Source organism: Grus americana, chromosome 16, assembly GCF_028858705.1.
Source record: "Grus americana isolate bGruAme1 chromosome 16, bGruAme1.mat, whole genome shotgun sequence".
In the NCBI taxonomy this organism is placed as follows: Eukaryota; Metazoa; Chordata; class Aves; order Gruiformes; family Gruidae; genus Grus; species Grus americana.
Window position 1 is genome coordinate 2,141,129 of NC_072867.1, and position 6,000 is coordinate 2,147,128.

The 6,000-nt window shown below is 40.0% G+C and overlaps 1 long non-coding RNA gene across 3 annotated transcripts in view; it reads left to right on the plus strand.

The window, feature by feature from the left end:
- The window catches only part of LOC129213956 (uncharacterized), a 29,951-nt gene extending 24,517 nt beyond the window's left edge, over nt 1-5,434 (plus strand). For all 3 annotated transcript variants that reach the window (XR_008579577.1, XR_008579576.1, XR_008579578.1), the window contains 2 exons: nt 300-393; nt 2,377-5,434. This is a non-coding gene — a long non-coding RNA (uncharacterized LOC129213956). The remainder of the gene's footprint in view (nt 1-299; nt 394-2,376) is intronic.
- Nucleotides 5,435-6,000: the final 566 nt, after the last annotated feature.

Sequence of the window (6,000 nt, forward strand, 5' to 3'; positions counted from 1 at the left end):
TTTATGTGCAAAGGAAAAAGAGGGAATTATGAACTGGTATTTCAGGCCAAGCTCTCATTTGCCATTGATACTGACAAGCAAAATTTCAAGTTAAATCTTAAATATACGGAGCTGGTAATTTCAGAGCTAAAATTTTAATCATGTCTTAATTCTGTAATTTGTGTGTAGAGTCTTTTGTAACATAAGCTCAAAATGTCAAGCATCAGGATAAACCATGTGCAAACCTAAATTGCATGTATCTAAGCTTTAATGAAATCTAACTGAAGCCACATGTCATCTACACATGTCCTGTGTCTCAGGATGAAGACACAGAGCATCAAAGCTGAATCCTCCACTGGTCCAGAAGAGATCCAGCAAACTCCTGGAAGAAAAGCAAGTTAAGACTATAAGCAGGTAAGAATTCCCTACGCCACAAGAAATTTTTCCCTGGGGAATTATCATTATATGCCTGCCCCGTTCCTGTAATCATCTGGTGTTGGCTATGATTGGTGATAGGAGGCTCAGGTAAACGAGCCTGTGCCTGACCAAGCACAACCCCTTTATGAACTGAGCTTATCAGACACGCTTACATGACAGTCCAAAGAGAAGCTGTGCTGCTCAGTGCGCTGTAAGTAAGGAGCAATTTCAATGCGATGTCTGGAACTGTGCCTGCCACTGAAATGCACAGATATAAATTAGAGTTAACTCCCCTGGCTACGGGAGCTACCCTGGATTTACACTAAAATAAGGTGTTAAGGTGAGAGACTGCTCTTGCCTGCTTAAGCCAGGTTCACATATTTCAAGTGGATATGAGCAGAAAGAATAAAATATGTTTAATAGCTACTAGACATACTGACTACTTACCCTGCATATTTATTTTGCCTGCATGAATTCATTACACCAAAATTAAACATCTATTCTAAATTATTAATAATCCTAAATGTTTATGAAAATACAGAACAAATAAACATTACACACACTGTGATTCAGATGAAAGGAAGGATAACGATAATCCTTACATATTTGCATATGGAAAATGAAGAATTTTGAGTTAATGAGATTTATCCTTCTCTCTGACCATTTTAGTGGAATATTTTTTAAAAATCTATTAAACTCGAGATTTCCGCATAAAACAATACAAAATACTACACGAAAAAGACATTAGAGTCAATCTATTCTTCATGCTAGTCACAAAATCAATTGCATTTATTGTTCAGAAAAATTAAAAACCTTTCTACATTTTATTAAAGTGCACATCTCAACCATATAGGGAGATAAATAATTCATACATCCCAAATACATCACCTACAAAATATTTATTGGAAAAAAATAACTGTTTTATCACCCATTTTCTTCAATAGCAGCGCTATGCTGTTTTGATGTTTACAACTTTAATGGCTTTTTTTTTAACAAGAAAACATGCCAGCTGCTTATTATTTCATTGTGCTTAACATTATTTTATAACAAAGCATCGAATTTGCTGAAGATAAAACCCATTATCTGAGGAAAACAGTTTTACACTAACAGGTATAGCAATTTGCTTCTCTTAGCGTGATAGTACTTTAGCATCTCCACAACGAGCAATGTATTTTTGCTGTGTTGAAGAGTCTGTTGGTCCTTAAATCACATGTGCATGTCTGTCCAGAGAATTTGTTCAAATGCTCCCGAAGGGGAACCGTGGGGCTTGGTGAGTCCCTTGCTGTGAAATGCAAAGGTTGCAGAGATGTTCCTTTCGGGCTGTCAGTGGAGGATGCCCTGGGCATCAGCGTGGCCCAGTGCAGGCTGAGAAGTTGTCCTGCCGCCACCGCAGCCCATCTGCAAAAAGGAGCAGAAGGATGCTCCCTCTCCCCAGACGTCCCCAGGTCTCCCGTGTCTGACTCCTCTCACAGCAGCAGGAGATGGGGCTTCCTGCCCTCTCCAAAAACACGTCAGGCCTTGAGCAGGGTGGAGAGATGAAGTGACAGCCCCATGTGGTACCTGGGGAAGGAAATCATGGTAAGTACTGCTAGGAGCCCAAGCAACAGATCTCAGGTCATCCTGAGGACCTATCTCTGAGCTCTCTGCTACGTCACTCAAGTCATCCCAACAGCCAGTTTGATCTTTATTTTCCTTTATCTTGCTCCACCAGCTAGCCTGTAACTCCTGTGCCAGGCAGGCATGCCAACTCTCCTGGGATCAGTAGCAAAACCACCTGGACTTTATACTTATCCCTGTGCAGAGTGCCCATGGAATTTGTTACATGGTCTCCCCTTCCTCCTCCTGCTGCTTTTCCTGTGGTTGTGAGGGGAAGCTGATGTGACAGACTTAGCTTTTGGAGTTCACATGCTTTTCTTAGCACATCTATACCACCACACTGCACTTATACACATTAATCCTTCCACTATCTCTTGGCCTAAGGCGTTGCTGTTGCCCACATGGGAAAGCAAACCACAGAGACATCATGACATCCAGAAGAACACGGACCTGAATGATTTGGCCAGGTCACATCTGGATCTAAGTTCTCCCAAGTTCCCTGTGAATGTGACAATATTTCTTTGGTAATGTTCTTCATATCGTCTTGTTAATATTTAGTTTCTTAAGAGATCAAAGGGATTGGAAGGGATTCCCAGTCCCTGAGCCCAGTCCCTGGCTTTTGGAAAGCTGCCGTTACTCTTCTGGTTAGGAACTTTTTGGTTGCTAAACTACTCATATTCATGACCAACTTGTTCACAATTGCTTTTATGTTTTTTTTCTGTTTAAAATTTCCAGCATTAAAGGATATGTTTGAGAAAGAAAAGCTGAAGTTATAATTTGCCATGTCTCTGAAGGGTTTAATAACAGCAGAGTTGAGACTCCTGGATGTGCTTATTAAAGAGCTAAATCTTAGATCGTGAGAAGCTATGGCATGTTTATTGAATGCAACAGCCAATTAATAAGTAATTAATAGTTCAGCAAAGTTTAGTGTATTGAGGTAGGTTTTGAGGAACAGGGAATCATTTCCTGGCATCAGGAAATGCAGGAATATGATGAAAATCACAAAATGTCACTCAGGGTTGGACCTTACAACGGGTACTAAGGGCAAAGGGGTAAAGCTTCTTCTGCCGTTCAAATAAAAAGAGAGCAGTAAAGATCTGTAGCTGCGATAATGGAGAGGTGGAGATGAGATTAAGGGCAGGTTCAGGCAGCATGCAAAATGAAGCAAGTACTTGGTGTTCAAATGATGTAGTAATTGCTCACCATGGGTTGGCCAAAGGGAACAAAGTCATGGGTGTGAGAAGAGGTCACAATTAAAGTGAGAGCCAATCTCAGAATAACTGAGATAATGAACTCTGGGGAAGGGGACTCAATAACCTCCATCCAGAATTCGGCATGACTTAGCATGCCAAAGCACACTTCTTGTAGCAAATGCATTCAGTAGATTTAGCAGGTTTGGGGTGACTGGGTATGACTGCAGAGTAACAAGTGTAGTACCTATATCTGAAACAGAAAAAAAAGTGCCTCTGGCTTGCTATTGTGACCCGAGTGTTAATAAAAGCTGTACGATAAAGGTTGAATGAAAAATATCAAAAACAGTTAAGTGAATGGCAAATGAAATTGCATATATCGTGGTCTACCACCGGTAAATTGTGCCAGAATAATTTGATGTAGTTCTGTGATAAGAAAACTGCTTCCCTACGTGAAAGAATTAAGGATACCTCCCCAGAGATATTACTACGAGTGGAAGTGAACTGTCTTCTGCAGCAGCAAGATGTGGCACATCCACCTTTCTAATTCAAAGCCGAGAGCTCCTATTTCAATGTTCACTGCTCCAAATAAAGGCAGACTGAGGCCCCGTTTGGAGCTTTGTAGATTAAATGCCTTCAGGTTCAGAAAAGACACATTGGTTCATTGCCTTCATTACAGCAAGAGTGTTTGTTTGGCTCTCCCAGAAAAATAGGTAAATAATTAAACCGGATCGTTCTATTCAGATAATTGCTTGATACACAAAAGGCTCTTGACTTCCTAAATCGTACAAATCCTTACCGGCAGTGGGCATCTCCCTTTGGGCTCTGCTGTGATGTTGAGAACATTTGCCAAGAACATAGTGGAAAAAAAAGACTATTTATGCTGGCTTTAGCCATGTTGATTTATTATTTGTAGCCCTTATTATTTGGCTAGTATAAAACAAACTGCTGTACACATCCAGCTCACCATTTCCCAGGACAGCAGGGAATCAGGACACCTTGGATAACAAAGTGCAAGGATGACACCAGCACACTGAGGACTTGGTGCAGAGCTACTCAGACACATGGGACCCACATTGCAGAGCCAAATCAGTGTATTTGCATGGTCCCTACAACCTGTGTCTCCTAGGGCACTAATTTCCCTAACCACAGTATCTGTATGTTTGAAATGCACCACATCTGCACCAGTAATCGCTCCCAGAGACAAGGGGACATGCTTCAGAAATCCCAGTCGCTGCTTCCTCCTCTTGGTCCTGGGGAAACTCCTGTCTCCTTCCTGGGCTCCCCCAGCTCTGTCTGCACTGCAATGTTGGACTAGACGCAGCAGCGCTGTGCAGAGAAACACAAACTCTCCTGAATGAAGACGGGTAATGCCCACGGTGCAGGAAAACAGGGCGATTTGGAAGAGAGCTGTGCCTGGAAGCACTGTGGCCAACCTAATGTTAGCAGCGTAGGCAATATATAACATGGATAATCTGCCTATGGATAAGAGAGTTGGTGTATATATAAAGTAAGTTTTAAAAACACAGCCAAAACAAAATGTTTAGGTAGTGTCAAAATGAAATATTTAGGGGATTTTTCTAACATGCTTTGTAACTCAACTTAGGCCAAAATATAATTTTGGTATCTTGAAATTTCCTGAAGGATAGCAATTTCAGTTTTATACCAGCTTTTAGTACAGATTTCACCCTGTGTTTTGTATCTCAACTTGGGGTTGATTTAAAGCAGACCTTTAGAAAGGAGACACGCAATTTAAGTTTAAAGACTCCCATTGATCCACCACATGCTTCACTGAGTTACTGTTGTAAATGTATACCTTATCTCTAATCATTCCGTCCTGTTCTGCATTAAAGGGCAATCCATGTTCAGACAGACAAAGAAGGTCTGTGTATGTCAAAGGAAATGATTTTTCTATGAAATAACGTGATTTGGGAAAGCAACTTTTGCTTCAAATGATTTTTAGTACACTTTTAACTTCAAAAATTCCTTTTGGTTGAATCATCATTGATAGTGCCATTAATCCTGATTATTGTTAGTTATCGAATGTTATTTCTAATGAAAATTTTCATTGCATTTGAAGCTGTAGTTTGCTCCTTCCTAGCACCAAAATAATCACACAAGGGCTTAGAGTTCAGAGCAATGATCTGTCAAACTATATAGCTCTTGGATATCATTAACAAGTTATTTGATAATTACTTCCTAATATGTTTCGAATCCTTTGTTAAAATCATTCATTTAAAGTTCATAAAACTGTCATACAAACCATGTTCTTTAATGTCTTTAAGTTCCATTTTCATGAATAAAACATACAGACATTTAAGAGTTCTCAAGTCTATACTTTAAAACAATTAGAAATTCAACAAGTTCATTAAAAGCATGATCTGAGTAACTGTTCAATTAAAGTGAGTTTGCTGCTACTAGTTCTCCTGGATTTCTTCTTGATGTTTTCATGCATTGCAACTCTCAAATCCCATGAGCAGGAAGTTCAAGATGTCCTACAACTCTGAATGATGATACAGTTAAGAGCAACTTCATTTTCACTGGGTCATTGTGAAGGGTAGCAAAAGCCTTAAACACCAGGCACAAAATTTATTTAAAAAAAAAAAAAGATTCTCTCCCTTCCCCTTTATTTCTACTGGCCCTTTAAAGTAATTTTATTATAAGAAGGAATGTAATCTCAAGAGAAACACTACAAATCAGTAAAGAAATTGCTTATAACCCAAGCTAGAGGTGGTGTACTGGCCAATGCTTCTTTCACTAATGTTTTTTGCTCCCCCCCCGCCCTGCCCATGCCTTGGTTTCCATGCTTCAAAAGCAG